Source organism: Hippopotamus amphibius, chromosome 8, assembly GCF_030028045.1.
Source record: "Hippopotamus amphibius kiboko isolate mHipAmp2 chromosome 8, mHipAmp2.hap2, whole genome shotgun sequence".
NCBI classification, from domain to species: Eukaryota; Metazoa; Chordata; class Mammalia; order Artiodactyla; family Hippopotamidae; genus Hippopotamus; species Hippopotamus amphibius.
Window position 1 is genome coordinate 29,133,098 of NC_080193.1, and position 21,380 is coordinate 29,154,477.

Genomic DNA, 21,380 nt, shown 5'->3' on the forward strand with positions numbered 1-21,380 from the left:
GTGTGTGTGAGTGTGTGTGAGTGTGTTTGTGTGTGCGAGTGTCTATGGGTGTTTGTGGGTGTGTGCGGTTGAGTGCGACTGTGTGCAGGTGTGTGCGCGTGTGTATGTGTGTGTGCAGGTGAGTGTGGGTATGTGGGTGTGTGCGGGTGTGTGCGTGTGTGTATAGGTTTCTGTGTGTGTGTGCGGGTGTGTGTGGGTGCGCTCCCCGGGTGGGCTGAATGTCATGACTGTGTTAGGGGAGAGAAGGCCCAAAGAGGCCTTCAGGGAGCTGCCATGGCATAGCAGTGCTCAGGAAAGAGCACCCTTCTTTCTTTAGGCTGGAGGCACACTCGAGTTTCTGCTTGAGGCAGAGGGACGGCAGAGAGGCCATCACTGGCTGAAGGCAAAGCAGAGAGATTTTCGGTGGAGCGATGGCTCCATCTGCTGGCTGACAAGCGTGGAAGGCGAAGCCTCGCTCCAACTGAGTTCCTGAGGAAGGTCCCAAGCAGGAGGCACTCTGGCTCCACAAGCTAGAGGGTCCTGCTTAGGACTTCCCAGTGGCTCCAGAGTGGATGGCAAGGGCATGTGGGTTGGAGGGTGCTCGGAAGCCGCAGGGGAGGCTTTGGGCACCCAGTGCTCTGTGACGAAACACGCTGCAGGCCCGAGCATCCATGAACTCCTCCAAGGTTTTGGAGCAGGAAATCTGTCCTTAGCAGAAGGCTTCCTGCAAAGGCCTGCAGGCCTTTCTGGGTGGCTAAGCTGCAGCTCCCTTGCAGGCTGCTGGTCCAGGGGCCTGTGTCCCTTGGTCTAAAGTGCTGTAGGAGGAGCTCCTAGCAAGGGGAGAGCAAGCACCTTGTTTCCCTTGAAGAGACTGGCTTGTACATGGGGAGGCCTGCCAGCAGCGAAGACAGCGCAGGCAGCATGGGGGTTTGGCAGGCAGCTAAGAGGCTGCAGGAGTCCTGCATGAAATAGGGGTCATGACTGGTTTCTCCTCAAGGCCCAATGGCAACGTGCACACACAGCCTCTGGACCTGCAGCTCCCGAGCAGTGCAAGAGACCCCCAGGCAGCACCCTGGGGCCTCCTCGGATGAGCTGTGCTCCATAGAGGGCCTGCCTGCTGGCAATGGCCTAGGCCACCCCAGGCCCTAGAGAGGCCCGGCTGAGCCTGGGATGGGCCCTGCCCTTGCAGTGCTCAGGGAAAACCCGTGTTTGAGGCCAGGCTGCAGGCACATTCAATGTTGTGTCTGCTGCAGAGAGACTTCAGCTAGGACTTCCAGGGGGAATGTGAAGCGCTGTGGTTTTTACCTGCAATCCATGTGCCTCACTTGGGGTGCCCGGCCCATCCGTCCCACACTCCTTGGATGTGTGTTCCTCAGACAGCTGGACAGCTGGGGAAGTGGACCTCCCCCAGCAAGGGAGACCTGCCTAGAACATTGCTCTGTGTACAAAGAGGATTCGCTGTGCCTCTGGCACTGGGGAGAGACTTTCTGCACCCAGGAGACACTTGGCACACACAGCGTTTCCCCATGGAAAGTGGTGTGAAAAAGAGCACCCGCCGGGGCTGCATGGCCCTCTGCGGTAGAAGCCCTCCACGCAGCAGGCTGTCATGGACTCGGCTGCAGGCCTTTGTGGCTGGAGAGACTGCAGCTCCTCTGGAGGCTCTGGGCCAATTTTCACTCACCTTCGAGTGCAATAGGCTTGTGGGTTAAGGTGCTTGCAAAGGAAGGCAAGCAGCCTGCTCCTTTCCATTAGGAACACGTGTGGTGAGAGGCTTGGCAGCAGAGAAGAACAAAGAGGGGCAGCCAAGGAGGGGATTTGCATGCAGCTGGGTGGCCCCCAAATCTCCTGTTTCCCAAGCAGGGAATGCCTGCTGTGCCCATCAGTGCCCATTTCTAAGTGGGCACCCAGCCTCTGGATCTGCCCTTTCCCAGCCCTGAAAACACACGCAGGCCACACCCTGAGCCCTTCCAACTGTGAACTTTGCTCCCTGTGAGGGCTGAATGCCACATCTGGCTAAGGTGGGAGAAGGCCCGAGGAGGCCTTGGGGGACCTGCCAAGACATAGCAGTGCTCAGCAATGAGCACTCTGCTTTCTTTTGGCTGGACGCACATTCCAGTTTCTGCTTGAGGCCCGGAGAGGTCAGATAGGCGATCCCCGGGGGAAGGCAGAGCAGAGGGTTTTTCGGTGGAGCGTTGGCTCCCTCTGCTGGCCGTCAAGCGTGGAAGGCTAAGCCTTGCTCCAGCTGAGTTCCTGAGCAAGTTTCCAAGCAGGAGGCACTCTGGCTCCACAAGCTAGAGGACTTCCCAGTGGCTCCAGAGTGGGTGGCAAGGGCATGTGAGTTGGAGGGTGCTCAGAAGCCACAGGGGAGACTTGAGTGTGGTTGGGTGCAGGTGTGCCAATATGTGTGGGTGTGTGCGCATGTGTGCGAGTGTGTTTTAGTGTGTGTGAGAGTGTGCGTGAGTGCGGGCATGCGAGTGTGTATGGGTGTGTGCGGGTGTGTGTGTGTGTGTGTGTGTGTGTGGGCATGTGCGTGTGTGTTTTGGTGGGGGTAGGTGTGTGTGTGTGTGTGTAGGCGTGTATGTGTATCTGCGGGTGTGTGCGGGTGTGTATAGGATTGTGTGTGTGTGTGGGGTGTGTGTGGGTGTGTGCGGCTGTGTGTGAATGTGTGTGGGTGTGTGCTAGTGTCTTTGGGTGTGTGTGAGTGGGTTTGGGTGTGTGCATGCGTGTGTTAGAGTGAGTGGGACTGTGCAGGGTGTGCAGGTGGGTTCGGGTGTGTGTGGATGTGTGCAGGAGTGTGCAAGTATATGCGGGTATGTGTGGTTGTGTGCAGGTTGTGTGTGTGATTGGGTGTGTTTGGGTTTGTGTGGGTGTTTGTTAGTGTGTGTGAGAGTGTGTGGGTGTGTATGAGTCTGTGTGGGTCTGTGAGAGTGTGTGTGAGTGCAAGTGCGTGTGTGCGGGTGCTTGAGGTTGTGCGCCTGTGCGAGAGGGTGAGTGGTTGTGTGCAGGTGTGTGAGGGTGTGGGTGTGAGGGTGTGTGTGAGTGTGTGCAGGTGTGTGAGGGTGAGTGGGTGTGTGCAGGTGTGTGCGTATGTGTGCGGGTGTGTGTGAGTGTGTGTGAGTGTGTTTGTGTGTGCGAGTGTCTATGGGTGTTTGTGGGTGTGTGCGGTTGAGTGCGACTGTGTGCAGGTGTGTGCGCGTGTGTATGTGTGTGTGCAGGTGAGTGTGGGTATGTGGGTGTGTGCGGGTGTGTGCGTGTGTGTATAGGTTTCTGTGTGTGTGTGCGGGTGTGTGTGGGTGCGCTCCCCGGGTGGGCTGAATGTCATGACTGTGTTAGGGGAGAGAAGGCCCAAAGAGGCCTTCAGGGAGCTGCCATGGCATAGCAGTGCTCAGGAAAGAGCACCCTTCTTTCTTTAGGCTGGAGGCACACTCGAGTTTCTGCTTGAGGCAGAGGGACGGCAGAGAGGCCATCACTGGCTGAAGGCAAAGCAGAGAGATTTTCGGTGGAGCGATGGCTCCATCTGCTGGCTGACAAGCGTGGAAGGCGAAGCCTCGCTCCAACTGAGTTCCTGAGGAAGGTCCCAAGCAGGAGGCACTCTGGCTCCACAAGCTAGAGGGTCCTGCTTAGGACTTCCCAGTGGCTCCAGAGTGGATGGCAAGGGCATGTGGGTTGGAGGGTGCTCGGAAGCCGCAGGGGAGGCTTTGGGCACCCAGTGCTCTGTGACGAAACACGCTGCAGGCCCGAGCATCCATGAACTCCTCCAAGGTTTTGGAGCAGGAAATCTGTCCTTAGCAGAAGGCTTCCTGCAAAGGCCTGCAGGCCTTTCTGGGTGGCTAAGCTGCAGCTCCCTTGCAGGCTGCTGGTCCAGGGGCCTGTGTCCCTTGGTCTAAAGTGCTGTAGGAGGAGCTCCTAGCAAGGGGAGAGCAAGCACCTTGTTTCCCTTGAAGAGACTGGCTTGTACATGGGGAGGCCTGCCAGCAGCGAAGACAGCGCAGGCAGCGTGGGGGTTTGGCAGGCAGCTAAGAGGCTGCAGGAGTCCTGCATGAAATAGGGGTCATGACTGGTTTCTCCTCAAGGCCCAATGGCAACGTGCACACACAGCCTCTGGACCTGCAGCTCCCGAGCAGTGCAAGAGACCCCCAGGCAGCACCCTGGGGCCTCCTCGGATGAGCTGTGCTCCATAGAGGGCCTGCCTGCTGGCAATGGCCTAGGCCACCCCAGGCCCTAGAGAGGCCCGGCTGAGCCTGGGATGGGCCCTGCCCTCGCAGTGCTCAGGGAAAACCCGTGTTTGAGGCCAGGCTGCAGGCACATTCAATGTTGTGTCTGCTGCAGAGAGACTTCAGCTAGGACTTCCAGGGGGAATGTGAAGCGCTGTGGTTTTTACCTGCAATCCATGTGCCTCACTTGGGGTGCCCGGCCCATCCGTCCCACACTCCTTGGATGTGTGTTCCTCAGACAGCTGGACAGCTGGGGAAGTGGACCTCCCCCAGCAAGGGAGACCTGCCTAGAACATTGCTCTGTGTACAAAGAGGATTCGCTGTGCCTCTGGCACTGGGGAGAGACTTTCTGCACCCAGGAGACACTTGGCACACACAGCGTTTCCCCATGGAAAGTGGTGTGAAAAAGAGCACCCGCCGGGGCTGCATGGCCCTCTGCGGTAGAAGCCCTCCACGCAGCAGGCTGTCATGGACTCGGCTGCAGGCCTTTGTGGCTGGAGAGACTGCAGCTCCTCTGGAGGCTCTGGGCCAATTTTCACTCACCTTCGAGTGCAATAGGCTTGTGGGTTAAGATGCTTGCAAAGGAAGGCAAGCAGCCTGCTCCTTTCCATTAGGAACACATGTGGTGAGAGGCTTGGCAGCAGAGAAGAACAAAGAGGGGCAGCCAAGGAGGGGATTTGCATGCAGCTGGGTGGCCCCCAAATCTCCTGTTTCCCAAGCAGGGAATGCCTGCTGTGCCCATCAGTGCCCATTTCTAAGTGGGCACCCAGCCTCTGGATCTGCCCTTTCCCAGCCCTGAAAACACACGCAGGCCACACCCTGAGCCCTTCCAACTGTGAACTTTGCTCCCTGTGAGGGCTGAATGCCACATCTGGCTAAGGTGGGAGAAGGCCTGAGGAGGCCTTGGGGGACCTGCCAAGACATAGCAGTGCTCAGCAATGAGCACTCTGCTTTCTTTTGGCTGGACGCACATTCCAGTTTCTGCTTGAGGCCCGGAGAGGTCAGATAGGCGATCCCCGGGGGAAGGCAGAGCAGAGGGTTTTTCGGTGGAGCGTTGGCTCCCTCTGCTGGCCGTCAAGCGTGGAAGGCTAAGCCTTGCTCCAGCTGAGTTCCTGAGCAAGTTTCCAAGCAGGAGGCACTCTGGCTCCACAAGCTAGAGGACTTCCCAGTGGCTCCAGAGTGGGTGGCAAGGGCATGTGAGATGGAGGGTGCTCAGAAGCCACAGGGGAGACTTGAGTGTGGTTGGGTGCAGGTGTGCCAATATGTGCGAGTGTGTTTTAGTGTGTGTGAGAGTGTGCGTGAGTGCGGGCGTGCGAGTGTGTATGGGTGTGTGCGGGTGTGTGTGTGTGTGTGTGTGCAGGCATGTGCGTGTGTGTTTTGGTGGGGGTAGGTGTGTGTGTGTGTGTGTAGGCGTGTATGTGTATCTGCGGGTGTGTGCGGGTGTGTATAGGATTGTGTGTGTGTGTGGGGTGTGTGTGGGTGTGTGCGGCTGTGTGTGAATGTGTGTGGGTGTGTGCTAGTGTCTTTGGGTGTGTGTGAGTGGGTTTGGGTGTGTGCATGCGTGTGTTAGAGTGAGTGGGACTGTGCAGGGTGTGCAGGTGGGTTCGGGTGTGTGTGGATGTGTGCAGGAGTGTGCAAGTATATGCGGGTATGTGTGGTTGTGTGCAGGTTGTGTGTGTGATTGGGTGTGTTTGGGTTTGTGTGGGTGTTTGTTAGTGTGTGCGAGAGTGTGTGGGTGTGTATGAGTCTGTGTGGGTCTGTGAGAGTGTGTGTGAGTGCAAGTGCGTGTGTGCGGGTGCTTGAGGTTGTGCGCCTGTGCGAGAGGGTGAGTGGTTGTGTGCAGGTGTGTGAGGGTGTGGGTGTGAGGGTGTGTGTGAGTGTGTGCAGGTGTGTGAGGGTGAGTGGGTGTGTGCAGGTGTGTGCGTATGTGTGCGGGTGTGTGTGAGTGTGTGTGAGTGTGTTTGTGTGTGCGAGTGTCTATGGGTGTTTGTGGGTGTGTGCGGTTGAGTGCGACTGTGTGCAGGTGTGTGCGCGTGTGTATGTGTGTGTGCAGGTGAGTGTGGGTATGTGGGTGTGTGCGGGTGTGTGCGTGTGTGTATAGGTTTCTGTGTGTGTGTGCGGGTGTGTGTGGGTGCGCTCCCCGGGTGGGCTGAATGTCATGACTGTGTTAGGGGAGAGAAGGCCCAAAGAGGCCTTCAGGGAGCTGCCATGGCATAGCAGTGCTCAGGAAAGAGCACCCTTCTTTCTTTAGGCTGGAGGCACACTCGAGTTTCTGCTTGAGGCAGAGGGACGGCAGAGAGGCCATCACTGGCTGAAGGCAAAGCAGAGAGATTTTCGGTGGAGCGATGGCTCCATCTGCTGGCTGACAAGCGTGGAAGGCGAAGCCTCGCTCCAACTGAGTTCCTGAGGAAGGTCCCAAGCAGGAGGCACTCTGGCTCCACAAGCTAGAGGGTCCTGCTTAGGACTTCCCAGTGGCTCCAGAGTGGATGGCAAGGGCATGTGGGTTGGAGGGTGCTCGGAAGCCGCAGGGGAGGCTTTGGGCACCCAGTGCTCTGTGACGAAACACGCTGCAGGCCCGAGCATCCATGAACTCCTCCAAGGTTTTGGAGCAGGAAATCTGTCCTTAGCAGAAGGCTTCCTGCAAAGGCCTGCAGGCCTTTCTGGGTGGCTAAGCTGCAGCTCCCTTGCAGGCTGCTGGTCCAGGGGCCTGTGTCCCTTGGTCTAAAGTGCTGTAGGAGGAGCTCCTAGCAAGGGGAGAGCAAGCACCTTGTTTCCCTTGAAGAGACTGGCTTGTACATGGGGAGGCCTGCCAGCAGCGAAGACAGCGCAGGCAGCATGGGGGTTTGGCAGGCAGCTAAGAGGCTGCAGGAGTCCTGCATGAAATAGGGGTCATGACTGGTTTCTCCTCAAGGCCCAATGGCAACGTGCACACACAGCCTCTGGACCTGCAGCTCCCGAGCAGTGCAAGAGACCCCCAGGCAGCACCCTGGGGCCTCCTCGGATGAGCTGTGCTCCATAGAGGGCCTGCCTGCTGGCAATGGCCTAGGCCACCCCAGGCCCTAGAGAGGCCCGGCTGAGCCTGGGATGGGCCCTGCCCTCGCAGTGCTCAGGGAAAACCCGTGTTTGAGGCCAGGCTGCAGGCACATTCAATGTTGTGTCTGCTGCAGAGAGACTTCAGCTAGGACTTCCAGGGGGAATGTGAAGTGCTGTGGTTTTTACCTGCAATCCATGTGCCTCACTTGGGGTGCCCGGCCCATCCGTCCCACACTCCTTGGATGTGTGTTCCTCAGACAGCTGGACAGCTGGGGAAGTGGACCTCCCCCAGCAAGGGAGACCTGCCTAGAACATTGCTCTGTGTACAAAGAGGATTCGCTGTGCCTCTGGCACTGGGGAGAGACTTTCTGCACCCAGGAGACACTTGGCACACACAGCGTTTCCCCATGGAAAGTGGTGTGAAAAAGAGCACCCGCCGGGGCTGCATGGCCCTCTGCGGTAGAAGCCCTCCACGCAGCAGGCTGTCATGGACTCGGCTGCAGGCCTTTGTGGCTGGAGAGACTGCAGCTCCTCTGGAGGCTCTGGGCCAATTTTCACTCACCTTCGAGTGCAATAGGCTTGTGGGTTAAGATGCTTGCAAAGGAAGGCAAGCAGCCTGCTCCTTTCCATTAGGAACACGTGTGGTGAGAGGCTTGGCAGCAGAGAAGAACAAAGAGGGGCAGCCAAGGAGGGGATTTGCATGCAGCTGGGTGGCCCCCAAATCTCCTGTTTCCCAAGCAGGGAATGCCTGCTGTGCCCATCAGTGCCCATTTCTAAGTGGGCACCCAGCCTCTGGATCTGCCCTTTCCCAGCCCTGAAAACACACGCAGGCCACACCCTGAGCCCTTCCAACTGTGAACTTTGCTCCCTGTGAGGGCTGAATGCCACATCTGGCTAAGGTGGGAGAAGGCCCGAGGAGGCCTTGGGGGACCTGCCAAGACATAGCAGTGCTCAGCAATGAGCACTCTGCTTTCTTTTGGCTGGACGCACATTCCAGTTTCTGCTTGAGGCCCGGAGAGGTCAGATAGGCGATCCCCGGGGGAAGGCAGAGCAGAGGGTTTTTCGGTGGAGCGTTGGCTCCCTCTGCTGGCCGTCAAGCGTGGAAGGCTAAGCCTTGCTCCAGCTGAGTTCCTGAGCAAGTTTCCAAGCAGGAGGCACTCTGGCTCCACAAGCTAGAGGACTTCCCAGTGGCTCCAGAGTGGGTGGCAAGGGCATGTGAGATGGAGGGTGCTCAGAAGCCACAGGGGAGACTTGAGTGTGGTTGGGTGCAGGTGTGCCAATATGTGTGGGTGTGTGCGCATGTGTGCGAGTGTGTTTTAGTGTGTGTGAGAGTGTGCGTGAGTGCGGGCGTGCGAGTGTGTATGGGTGTGTGCGGGTGTGTGTGTGTGTGTGTGTGTGCGGGCATGTGCGTGTGTGTTTTGGTGGGGGTAGGTGTGTGTGTGTGTGTAGGCGTGTATGTGTATCTGCGGATGTGTGCGGGTGTGTATAGGATTGTGTGTGTGTGTGGGGTGTGTGTGGGTGTGTGCGGCTGTGTGTGAATGTGTGTGGGTGTGTGCTAGTGTCTTTGGGTGTGTGTGAGTGGGTTTGGGTGTGTGCATGCGTGTGTTAGAGTGAGTGGGACTGTGCAGGGTGTGCAGGTGGGTTCGGGTGTGTGTGGATGTGTGCAGGAGTGTGCAAGTATATGCGGGTATGTGTGGTTGTGTGCAGGTTGTGTGTGTGATTGGGTGTGTTTGGGTTTGTGTGGGTGTTTGTTAGTGTGTGCGAGAGTGTGTGGGTGTGTATGAGTCTGTGTGGGTCTGTGAGAGTGTGTGTGAGTGCAAGTGCGTGTGTGCGGGTGCTTGAGGTTGTGCGCCTGTGCGAGAGGGTGAGTGGTTGTGTGCAGGTGTGTGAGGGTGTGGGTGTGAGGGTGTGTGTGAGTGTGTGCAGGTGTGTGAGGGTGAGTGGGTGTGTGCAGGTGTGTGCGTATGTGTGCGGGTGTGTGTGAGTGTGTTTGTGTGTGCGAGTGTCTATGGGTGTTTGTGGGTGTGTGCGGTTGAGTGCGACTGTGTGCAGGTGTGTGCGCGTGTGTATGTGTGTGTGCAGGTGAGTGTGGGTATGTGGGTGTGTGCGGGTGTGTGCGTGTGTGTATAGGTTTCTGTGTGTGTGTGCGGGTGTGTGTGGGTGCGCTCCCCGGGTGGGCTGAATGTCATGACTGTGTTAGGGGAGAGAAGGCCCAAAGAGGCCTTCAGGGAGCTGCCATGGCATAGCAGTGCTCAGGAAAGAGCACCCTTCTTTCTTTAGGCTGGAGGCACACTCGAGTTTCTGCTTGAGGCAGAGGGACGGCAGAGAGGCCATCACTGGCTGAAGGCAAAGCAGAGAGATTTTCGGTGGAGCGATGGCTCCATCTGCTGGCTGACAAGCGTGGAAGGCGAAGCCTCGCTCCAACTGAGTTCCTGAGGAAGGTCCCAAGCAGGAGGCACTCTGGCTCCACAAGCTAGAGGGTCCTGCTTAGGACTTCCCAGTGGCTCCAGAGTGGATGGCAAGGGCATGTGGGTTGGAGGGTGCTCGGAAGCCGCAGGGGAGGCTTTGGGCACCCAGTGCTCTGTGACGAAACACGCTGCAGGCCCGAGCATCCATGAACTCCTCCAAGGTTTTGGAGCAGGAAATCTGTCCTTAGCAGAAGGCTTCCTGCAAAGGCCTGCAGGCCTTTCTGGGTGGCTAAGCTGCAGCTCCCTTGCAGGCTGCTGGTCCAGGGGCCTGTGTCCCTTGGTCTAAAGTGCTGTAGGAGGAGCTCCTAGCAAGGGGAGAGCAAGCACCTTGTTTCCCTTGAAGAGACTGGCTTGTACATGGGGAGGCCTGCCAGCAGCGAAGACAGCGCAGGCAGCATGGGGGTTTGGCAGGCAGCTAAGAGGCTGCAGGAGTCCTGCATGAAATAGGGGTCATGACTGGTTTCTCCTCAAGGCCCAATGGCAACGTGCACACACAGCCTCTGGACCTGCAGCTCCCGAGCAGTGCAAGAGACCCCCAGGCAGCACCCTGGGGCCTCCTCGGATGAGCTGTGCTCCATAGAGGGCCTGCCTGCTGGCAATGGCCTAGGCCACCCCAGGCCCTAGAGAGGCCCGGCTGAGCCTGGGATGGGCCCTGCCCTTGCAGTGCTCAGGGAAAACCCGTGTTTGAGGCCAGGCTGCAGGCACATTCAATGTTGTGTCTGCTGCAGAGAGACTTCAGCTAGGACTTCCAGGGGGAATGTGAAGCGCTGTGGTTTTTACCTGCAATCCATGTGCCTCACTTGGGGTGCCCGGCCCATCCGTCCCACACTCCTTGGATGTGTGTTCCTCAGACAGCTGGACAGCTGGGGAAGTGGACCTCCCCCAGCAAGGGAGACCTGCCTAGAACATTGCTCTGTGTACAAAGAGGATTCGCTGTGCCTCTGGCACTGGGGAGAGACTTTCTGCACCCAGGAGACACTTGGCACACACAGCGTTTCCCCATGGAAAGTGGTGTGAAAAAGAGCACCCGCCGGGGCTGCATGGCCCTCTGCGGTAGAAGCCCTCCACGCAGCAGGCTGTCATGGACTCGGCTGCAGGCCTTTGTGGCTGGAGAGACTGCAGCTCCTCTGGAGGCTCTGGGCCAATTTTCACTCACCTTCGAGTGCAATAGGCTTGTGGGTTAAGGTGCTTGCAAAGGAAGGCAAGCAGCCTGCTCCTTTCCATTAGGAACACGTGTGGTGAGAGGCTTGGCAGCAGAGAAGAACAAAGAGGGGCAGCCAAGGAGGGGATTTGCATGCAGCTGGGTGGCCCCCAAATCTCCTGTTTCCCAAGCAGGGAATGCCTGCTGTGCCCATCAGTGCCCATTTCTAAGTGGGCACCCAGCCTCTGGATCTGCCCTTTCCCAGCCCTGAAAACACACGCAGGCCACACCCTGAGCCCTTCCAACTGTGAACTTTGCTCCCTGTGAGGGCTGAATGCCACATCTGGCTAAGGTGGGAGAAGGCCCGAGGAGGCCTTGGGGGACCTGCCAAGACATAGCAGTGCTCAGCAATGAGCACTCTGCTTTCTTTTGGCTGGACGCACATTCCAGTTTCTGCTTGAGGCCCGGAGAGGTCAGATAGGCGATCCCCGGGGGAAGGCAGAGCAGAGGGTTTTTCGGTGGAGCGTTGGCTCCCTCTGCTGGCCGTCAAGCGTGGAAGGCTAAGCCTTGCTCCAGCTGAGTTCCTGAGCAAGTTTCCAAGCAGGAGGCACTCTGGCTCCACAAGCTAGAGGACTTCCCAGTGGCTCCAGAGTGGGTGGCAAGGGCATGTGAGTTGGAGGGTGCTCAGAAGCCACAGGGGAGACTTGAGTGTGGTTGGGTGCAGGTGTGCCAATATGTGTGGGTGTGTGCGCATGTGTGCGAGTGTGTTTTAGTGTGTGTGAGAGTGTGCGTGAGTGCGGGCATGCGAGTGTGTATGGGTGTGTGCGGGTGTGTGTGTGTGTGTGTGTGTGTGTGGGCATGTGCGTGTGTGTTTTGGTGGGGGTAGGTGTGTGTGTGTGTGTGTAGGCGTGTATGTGTATCTGCGGGTGTGTGCGGGTGTGTATAGGATTGTGTGTGTGTGGGGGGTGTGTGTGGGTGTGTGCGGCTGTGTGTGAATGTGTGTGGGTGTGTGCTAGTGTCTTTGGGTGTGTGTGAGTGGGTTTGGGTGTGTGCATGCGTGTGTTAGAGTGAGTGGGACTGTGCAGGGTGTGCAGGTGGGTTCGGGTGTGTGTGGATGTGTGCAGGAGTGTGCAAGTATATGCGGGTATGTGTGGTTGTGTGCAGGTTGTGTGTGTGATTGGGTGTGTTTGGGTTTGTGTGGGTGTTTGTTAGTGTGTGCGAGAGTGTGTGGGTGTGTGAGTCTGTGTGGGTCTGTGAGAGTGTGTGTGAGTGCAAGTGCGTGTGTGCGGGTGCTTGAGGTTGTGCGCCTGTGCGAGAGGGTGAGTGGTTGTGTGCAGGTGTGTGAGGGTGTGGGTGTGAGGGTGTGTGTGAGTGTGTGCAGGTGTGTGAGGGTGAGTGGGTGTGTGCAGGTGTGTGCGTATGTGTGCGGGTGTGTGTGAGTGTGTGTGAGTGTGTTTGTGTGTGCGAGTGTCTATGGGTGTTTGTGGGTGTGTGCGGTTGAGTGCGACTGTGTGCAGGTGTGTGCGCGTGTGTATGTGTGTGTGCAGGTGAGTGTGGGTATGTGGGTGTGTGCGGGTGTGTGCGTGTGTGTATAGGTTTCTGTGTGTGTGTGCGGGTGTGTGTGGGTGCGCTCCCCGGGTGGGCTGAATGTCATGACTGTGTTAGGGGAGAGAAGGCCCAAAGAGGCCTTCAGGGAGCTGCCATGGCATAGCAGTGCTCAGGAAAGAGCACCCTTCTTTCTTTAGGCTGGAGGCACACTCGAGTTTCTGCTTGAGGCAGAGGGACGGCAGAGAGGCCATCACTGGCTGAAGGCAAAGCAGAGAGATTTTCGGTGGAGCGATGGCTCCATCTGCTGGCTGACAAGCGTGGAAGGCGAAGCCTCGCTCCAACTGAGTTCCTGAGGAAGGTCCCAAGCAGGAGGCACTCTGGCTCCACAAGCTAGAGGGTCCTGCTTAGGACTTCCCAGTGGCTCCAGAGTGGATGGCAAGGGCATGTGGGTTGGAGGGTGCTCGGAAGCCGCAGGGGAGGCTTTGGGCACCCAGTGCTCTGTGACGAAACACGCTGCAGGCCCGAGCATCCATGAACTCCTCCAAGGTTTTGGAGCAGGAAATCTGTCCTTAGCAGAAGGCTTCCTGCAAAGGCCTGCAGGCCTTTCTGGGTGGCTAAGCTGCAGCTCCCTTGCAGGCTGCTGGTCCAGGGGCCTGTGTCCCTTGGTCTAAAGTGCTGTAGGAGGAGCTCCTAGCAAGGGGAGAGCAAGCACCTTGTTTCCCTTGAAGAGACTGGCTTGTACATGGGGAGGCCTGCCAGCAGCGAAGACAGCGCAGGCAGCGTGGGGGTTTGGCAGGCAGCTAAGAGGCTGCAGGAGTCCTGCATGAAATAGGGGTCATGACTGGTTTCTCCTCAAGGCCCAATGGCAACGTGCACACACAGCCTCTGGACCTGCAGCTCCCGAGCAGTGCAAGAGACCCCCAGGCAGCACCCTGGGGCCTCCTCGGATGAGCTGTGCTCCATAGAAGGCCTGCCTGCTGGCAATGGCCTAGGCCACCCCAGGCCCTAGAGAGGCCCGGCTGAGCCTGGGATGGGCCCTGCCCTCGCAGTGCTCAGGGAAAACCCGTGTTTGAGGCCAGGCTGCAGGCACATTCAATGTTGTGTCTGCTGCAGAGAGACTTCAGCTAGGACTTCCAGGGGGAATGTGAAGCGCTGTGGTTTTTACCTGCAATCCATGTGCCTCACTTGGGGTGCCCGGCCCATCCGTCCCACACTCCTTGGATGTGTGTTCCTCAGACAGCTGGACAGCTGGGGAAGTGGACCTCCCCCAGCAAGGGAGACCTGCCTAGAACATTGCTCTGTGTACAAAGAGGATTCGCTGTGCCTCTGGCACTGGGGAGAGACTTTCTGCACCCAGGAGACACTTGGCACACACAGCGTTTCCCCATGGAAAGTGGTGTGAAAAAGAGCACCCGCCGGGGCTGCATGGCCCTCTGCGGTAGAAGCCCTCCACGCAGCAGGCTGTCATGGACTCGGCTGCAGGCCTTTGTGGCTGGAGAGACTGCAGCTCCTCTGGAGGCTCTGGGCCAATTTTCACTCACCTTCGAGTGCAATAGGCTTGTGGGTTAAGGTGCTTGCAAAGGAAGGCAAGCAGCCTGCTCCTTTCCATTAGGAACACGTGTGGTGAGAGGCTTGGCAGCAGAGAAGAACAAAGAGGGGCAGCCAAGGAGGGGATTTGCATGCAGCTGGGTGGCCCCCAAATCTCCTGTTTCCCAAGCAGGGAATGCCTGCTGTGCCCATCAGTGCCCATTTCTAAGTGGGCACCCAGCCTCTGGATCTGCCCTTTCCCAGCCCTGAAAACACACGCAGGCCACACCCTGAGCCCTTCCAACTGTGAACTTTGCTCCCTGTGAGGGCTGAATGCCACATCTGGCTAAGGTGGGAGATGGCCCGAGGAGGCCTTGGGGGACCTGCCAAGACATAGCAGTGCTCAGCAATGAGCACTCTGCTTTCTTTTGGCTGGACGCACATTCCAGTTTCTGCTTGAGGCCCGGAGAGGTCAGGTAGGCGATCCCCGGGGGAAGGCAGAGCAGAGGGTTTTTCGGTGGAGCGTTGGCTCCCTCTGCTGGCCGTCAAGCGTGGAAGGCTAAGCCTTGCTCCAGCTGAGTTCCTGAGCAAGTTTCCAAGCAGGAGGCACTCTGGCTCCACAAGCTAGAGGACTTCCCAGTGGCTCCAGAGTGGGTGGCAAGGGCATGTGAGATGGAGGGTGCTCAGAAGCCACAGGGGAGACTTGAGTGTGGTTGGGTGCAGGTGTGCCAATATGTGTGGGTGTGTGCGCATGTGTGCGAGTGTGTTTTAGTGTGTGTGAGAGTGTGCGTGAGTGCGGGCATGCGAGTGTGTATGGGTGTGTGCGGGTGTGTGTGTGTGTGTGTGTGCGGGCATGTGCGTGTGTGTTTTGGTGGGGGTAGGTGTGTGTGTGTGTGTGTAGGCGTGTATGTGTATCTGCGGGTGTGTGCGGGTGTGTATAGGATTGTGTGTGTGTGTGGGGTGTGTGTGGGTGTGTGCGGCTGTGTGTGAATGTGTGTGGGTGTGTGCTAGTGTCTTTGGGTGTGTGTGAGTGGGTTTGGGTGTGTGCATGCGTGTGTTAGAGTGAGTGGGACTGTGCAGGGTGTGCAGGTGGGTTCGGGTGTGTGTGGATGTGTGCAGGAGTGTGCAAGTATATGCGGGTATGTGTGGTTGTGTGCAGGTTGTGTGTGTGATTGGGTGTGTTTGGGTTTGTGTGGGTGTTTGTTAGTGTGTGCGAGAGTGTGTGGGTGTGTATGAGTCTGTGTGGGTCTGTGAGAGTGTGTGTGAGTGCAAGTGCGTGTGTGCGGGTGCTTGAGGTTGTGCGCCTGTGCGAGAGGGTGAGTGGTTGTGTGCAGGTGTGTGAGGGTGTGGGTGTGAGGGTGTGTGTGAGTGTGTGCAGGTGTGTGAGGGTGAGTGGGTGTGTGCAGGTGTGTGCGTATGTGTGCGGGTGTGTGTGAGTGTGTGTGAGTGTGTTTGTGTGTGCGAGTGTCTATGGGTGTTTGTGGGTGTGTGCGGTTGAGTGCGACTGTGTGCAGGTGTGTGCGCGTGTGTATGTGTGTGTGCAGGTGAGTGTGGGTATGTGGGTGTGTGCGGGTGTGTGCGTGTGTGTATAGGTTTCTGTGTGTGTGTGCGGGTGTGTGTGGGTGCGCTCCCCGGGTGGGCTGAATGTCATGACTGTGTTAGGGGAGAGAAGGCCCAAAGAGGCCTTCAGGGAGCTGCCATGGCATAGCAGTGCTCAGGAAAGAGCACCCTTCTTTCTTTAGGCTGGAGGCACACTCGAGTTTCTGCTTGAGGCAGAGGGACGGCAGAGAGGCCATCACTGGCTGAAGGCAAAGCAGAGAGATTTTCGGTGGAGCGATGGCTCCATCTGCTGGCTGACAAGCGTGGAAGGCGAAGCCTCGCTCCAACTGAGTTCCTGAGGAAGGTCCCAAGCAGGAGGCACTCTGGCTCCACAAGCTAGAGGGTCCTGCTTAGGACTTCCCAGTGGCTCCAGAGTGGATGGCAAGGGCATGTGGGTTGGAGGGTGCTCGGAAGCCGCAGGGGAGGCTTTGGGCACCCAGTGCTCTGTGACGAAACACGCTGCAGGCCCGAGCATCCATGAACTCCTCCAAGGTTTTGGAGCAGGAAATCTGTCCTTAGCAGAAGGCTTCCTGCAAAGGCCTGCAGGCCTTTCTGGGTGGCTAAGCTGCAGCTCCCTTGCAGGCTGCTGGTCCAGGGGCCTGTGTCCCTTGGTCTAAAGTGCTGTAGGAGGAGCTCCTAGCAAGGGGAGAGCAAGCACCTTGTTTCCCTTGAAGAGACTGGCTTGTACATGGGGAGGCCTGCCAGCAGCGAAGACAGCGCAGGCAGCATGGGGGTTTGGCAGGCAGCTAAGAGGCTGCAGGAGTCCTGCATGAAACAGGGGTCATGACTGGTTTCTCCTCAAGGCCCAATGGCAACGTGCACACACAGCCTCTGGACCTGCAGCTCCTGAGCAGTGCAAGAGACCCCCAGGCAGCACCCTGGGGCCTCCTCGGATGAGCTGTGCTCCATAGAGGGCCTGCCTGCTGGCAATGGCCTAGGCCACCCCAGGCCCTAGAGAGGCCCGGCTGAGCCTGGGATGGGCCCTGCCCTTGCAGTGCTCAGGGAAAACCCGTGTTTGAGGCCAGGCTGCAGGCACATTCAATGTTGTGTCTGCTGCAGAGAGACTTCAGCTAGGACTTCCAGGGGGAATGTGAAGCGCTGTGGTTTTTACCTGCAATCCATGTGCCTCACTTGGGGTGCCCGGCCCATCCGTCCCACACTCCTTGGATGTGTGTTCCTCAGACAGCTGGACAGCTGGGGAAGTGGACCTCCCCCAGCAAGGGAGACCTGCCTAGAACATTGCTCTGTGTACAAAGAGGATTCGCTGTGCCTCTGGCACTGGGGAGAGACTTTCTGCACCCAGGAGACACTTGGCACACACAGCGTTTCCCCATGGAAAGTGGTGTGAAAAAGAGCACCCGCCGAGGCTGCATGGCCCTCTGCGGTAGAAGCCCTCCACGCAGCAGGCTGTCATGGACTCGGCTGCAGGCCTTTGTGGCTGGAGAGACTGCAGCTCCTCTGGAGGCTCTGGGCCAATTTTCACTCACCTTCGAGTGCAATAGGCTTGTGGGTTAAGGTGCTTGCAAAGGAAGGCAAGCAGCCTGCTCCTTTCCATTAGGAACACGTGTGGTGAGAGGCTTGGCAGCAGAGAAGAACAAAGAGGGGCAGCCAAGGAGGGGATTTGCATGCAGCTGGGTGGCCCCCAAATCTCCTGTTTCCCAAGCAGGGAATGCCTGCTGTGCCCATCAGTGCCCATTTCTAAGTGGGCACCCAGCCTCTGGATCTGCCCTTTCCCAGCCCTGAAAACACACGCAGGCCACACCCTGAGCCCTTCCAACTGTGAACTTTGCTCCCTGTGAGGGCTGAATGCCACATCTGGCTAAGGTGGGAGAAGGCCCGAGGAGGCCTTGGGGGACCTGCCAAGACATAGCAGTGCTCAGCAATGAGCACTCTGCTTTCTTTTGGCTGGACGCACATTCCAGTTTCTGCTTGAGGCCCGGAGAGGTCAGATAGGCGATCCCCGGGGGAAGGCAGAGCAGAGGGTTTTTCGGTGGAGCGTTGGCTCCCTCTGCTGGCCGTCAAGCGTGGAAGGCTAAGCCTTGCTCCAGCTGAGTTCCTGAGCAAGTTTCCAAGCAGGAGGCACTCTGGCTCCACAAGCTAGAGGACTTCCCAGTGGCTCCAGAGTGGGTGGCAAGGGCATGTGAGATGGAGGGTGCTCAGAAGCCACAGGGGAGACTTGAGTGTGGTTGGGTGCAGGTGTGCCAATATGTGTGGGTGTGTGCGCATGTGTGCGAGTGTGTTTTAGTGTGTGTGAGAGTGTGCGTGAGTGCGGGCGTGCGAGTGTGTATGGGTGTGTGCGGGTGTGTGTGTGTGTGTGTGTGTGCGGGCATGTGCGTGTGTGTTTTGGTGGGGGTAGGTGTGTGTGTGTGTGTGTAGGCGTGTATGTGTATCTGCGGGTGTGTATAGGATTGTGTGTGTGTGTGGGGTGTGTGTGGGTGTGTGCGGCTGTGTGTGAATGTGTGTGGGTGTGTGCTAGTGTCTTTGGGTGTGTGTGAGTGGGTTTGGGTGTGTGCATGCGTGTGTTAGAGTGAGTGGGACTGTGCAGGGTGTGCAGGTGGGTTCGGGTGTGTGTGGATGTGTGCAGGAGTGTGCAAGTATATGCGGGTATGTGTGGTTGTGTGCAGGTTGTGTGTGTGATTGGGTGTGTTTGGGTTTGTGTGGGTGTTTGTTAGTGTGTGCGAGAGTGTGTGGGTGTGTATGAGTCTGTGTGGGTCTGTGAGAGTGTGTGTGAGTGCAAGTGCGTGTGTGCGGGTGCTTGAGGTTGTGCGCCTGTGCGAGAGGGTGAGTGGTTGTGTGCAGGTGTGTGAGGGTGTGGGTGTGAGGGTGTGTGTGAGTGTGTGCAGGTGTGTGAGGGTGAGTGGGTGTGTGCAGGTGTGTGCGTATGTGTGCGGGTGTGTGTGAGTGTGTGTGAGTGTGTTTGTGTGTGCGAGTGTCTATGGGTGTTTGTGGGTGTGTGCGGTTGAGTGCGACTGTGTGCAGGTGTGTGCGCGTGTGTATGTGTGTGTGCAGGTGAGTGTGGGTATGTGGGTGTGTGCGGGTGTGTGCGTGTGTGTATAGGTTTCTGTGTGTGTGTGCGGGTGTGTGTGGGTGCGCTCCCCGGGTGGGCTGAATGTCATGACTGTGTTAGGGGAGAGAAGGCCCAAAGAGGCCTTCAGGGAGCTGCCATGGCATAGCAGTGCTCAGGAAAGAGCACCCTTCTTTCTTTAGGCTGGAGGCACACTCGAGTTTCTGCTTGAGGCAGAGGGACGGCAGAGAGGCCATCACTGGCTGAAGGCAAAGCAGAGAGATTTTCGGTGGAGCGATGGCTCCATCTGCTGGCTGACAAGCGTGGAAGGCGAAGCCTCGCTCCAACTGAGTTCCTGAGGAAGGTCCCAAGCAGGAGGCACTCTGGCTCCACAAGCTAGAGGGTCCTGCTTAGGACTTCCCAGTGGCTCCAGAGTGGATGGCAAGGGCATGTGAGTTGGAGGGTGCTCGGAAGCCGCAGGGGAGGCTTTGGGCACCCAGTGCTCTGTGACGAAACACGCTGCAGGCCCGAGCATCCATGAACTCCTCCAAGGTTTTGGAGCAGGAAATCTGTCCTTAGCAGAAGGCTTCCTGCAAAGGCCTGCAGGCCTTTCTGGGTGGCTAAGCTGCAGCTCCCTTGCAGGCTGCTGGTCCAGGGGCCTGTGTCCCTTGGTCTAAAGTGCTGTAGGAGGAGCTCCTAGCAAGGGGAGAGCAAGCACCTTGTTTCCCTTGAAGAGACTGGCTTGTACATGGGGAGGCCTGCCAGCAGCGAAGACAGCGCAGGCAGCATGGGGGTTTGGCAGGCAGCTAAGAGGCTGCAGGAGTCCTGCATGAAATAGGGGTCATGACTGGTTTCTCCTCAAGGCCCAATGGCAACGTGCACACACAGCCTCTGGACCTGCAGCTCCCGAGCAGTGCAAGAGACCCCCAGGCAGCACCCTGGGGCCTCCTCGGATGAGCTGTGCTCCATAGAGGGCCTGCCTGCTGGCAATGGCCTAGGCCACCCCAGGCCCTAGAGAGGCCCGGCTGAGCCTGGGATGGGCCCTGCCCTCGCAGTGCTCAGGGAAAACCCGTGTTTGAGGCCAGGCTGCAGGCACATTCAATGTTGTGTCTGCTGCAGAGAGACTTCAGCTAGGACTTCCAGGGGGAATGTGAAGCGCTGTGGTTTTTACCTGCAATCCATGTGCCTCACTTGGGGTGCCCGGCCCATCCGTCCCACACTCCTTGGATGTGTGTTCCTCAGACAGCTGGACAGCTGGGGAAGTGGACCTCCCCCAGCAAGGGAGACCTGCCTAGAACATTGCTCTGTGTACAAAGAGGATTCGCTGTGCCTCTGGCACTGGGGAGAGACTTTCTGCACCCAGGAGACACTTGGCACACACAGCGTTTCCCCATGGAAAGTGGTGTGAAAAAGAGCACCCGCCGAGGCTGCATGGCCCTCTGCGGTAGAAGCCCTCCACGCAGCAGGCTGTCATGGACTCGGCTGCAGGCCTTTGTGGCTGGAGAGACTGCAGCTCCTCTGGAGGCTCTGGGCCAATTTTCACTCACCTTCGAGTGCAATAGGCTTGTGGGTTAAGGTGCTTGCAAAGGAAGGCAAGCAGCCTGCTCCTTTCCATTAGGAACACGTGTGGTGAGAGGCTTGGCAGCAGAGAAGAACAAAGAGGGGCAGCCAAGGAGGGGATTTGCATGCAGCTGGGTGGCCCCCAAATCTCCTGTTTCCCAAGCAGGGAATGCCTGCTGTGCCCATCAGTGCCCATTTCTAAGTGGGCACCCAGCCTCTGGATCTGCCCTTTCCCAGCCCTGAAAACACACGCAGGCCACACCCTGAGCCCTTCCAACTGTGAACTTTGCTCCCTGTGAGGGCTGAATGCCACATCTGGCTAAGGTGGGAGAAGGCCCGAGGAGGCCTTGGGGGACCTGCCAAGACATAGCAGTGCTCAGCAATGAGCACTCTGCTTTCTTTTGGCTGGACGCACATTCCAGTTTCTGCTTGAGGCCCGGAGAGGTCAGATAGGCGATCCCCGGGGGAAGGCAGAGCAGAGGGTTTTTCGGTGGAGCGTTGGCTCCCTCTGCTGGCCGTCAAGCGTGGAAGGCTAAGCCTTGCTCCAGCTGAGTTCCTGAGCAAGTTTCCAAGCAGGAGGCACTCTGGCTCCACAAGCTAGAGGACTTCCCAGTGGCTCCAGAGTGGGTGGCAAGGGCATGTGAGATGGAGGGTGCTCAGAAGCCACAGGGGAGACTTGAGTGTGGTTGGGTGCAGGTGTGCCAATATGTGTGGGTGTGTGCGCATGTGTGCGAGTGTGTTTTAGTGTGTGTGAGAGTGTGCGTGAGTGCGGGCGTGCGAGTGTGTATGGGTGTGTGCGGGTGTGTGTGTGTGTGTGTGTGCGGGCATGTGCGTGTGTGTTTTGGTGGGGGTAGGTGTGTGTGTGTGTGTGTAGGCGTGTATGTGTATCTGCGGGTGTGTATAGGATTGTGTGTGTGTGTGGGGTGTGTGTGGGTGTGTGCGGCTGTGTGTGAATGTGTGTGGGTGTGTGCTAGTGTCTTTGGGTGTGTGTGAGTGGGTTTGGGTGTGTGCATGCGTGTGTTAGAGTGAGTGGGACTGTGCAGGGTGTGCAGGTGGGTTCGGGTGTGTGTGGATGTGTGCAGGAGTGTGCAAGTATATGCGGGTATGTGTGGTTGTGTGCAGGTTGTGTGTGTGATTGGGTGTGTTTGGGTTTGTGTGGGTGTTTGTTAGTGTGTGCGAGAGTGTGTGGGTGTGTATGAGTCTGTGTGGGTCTGTGAGAGTGTGTGTGAGTGCAAGTGCGTGTGTGCGGGTGCTTGAGGTTGTGCGCCTGTGCGAGAGGGTGAGTGGTTGTGTGCAGGTGTGTGAGG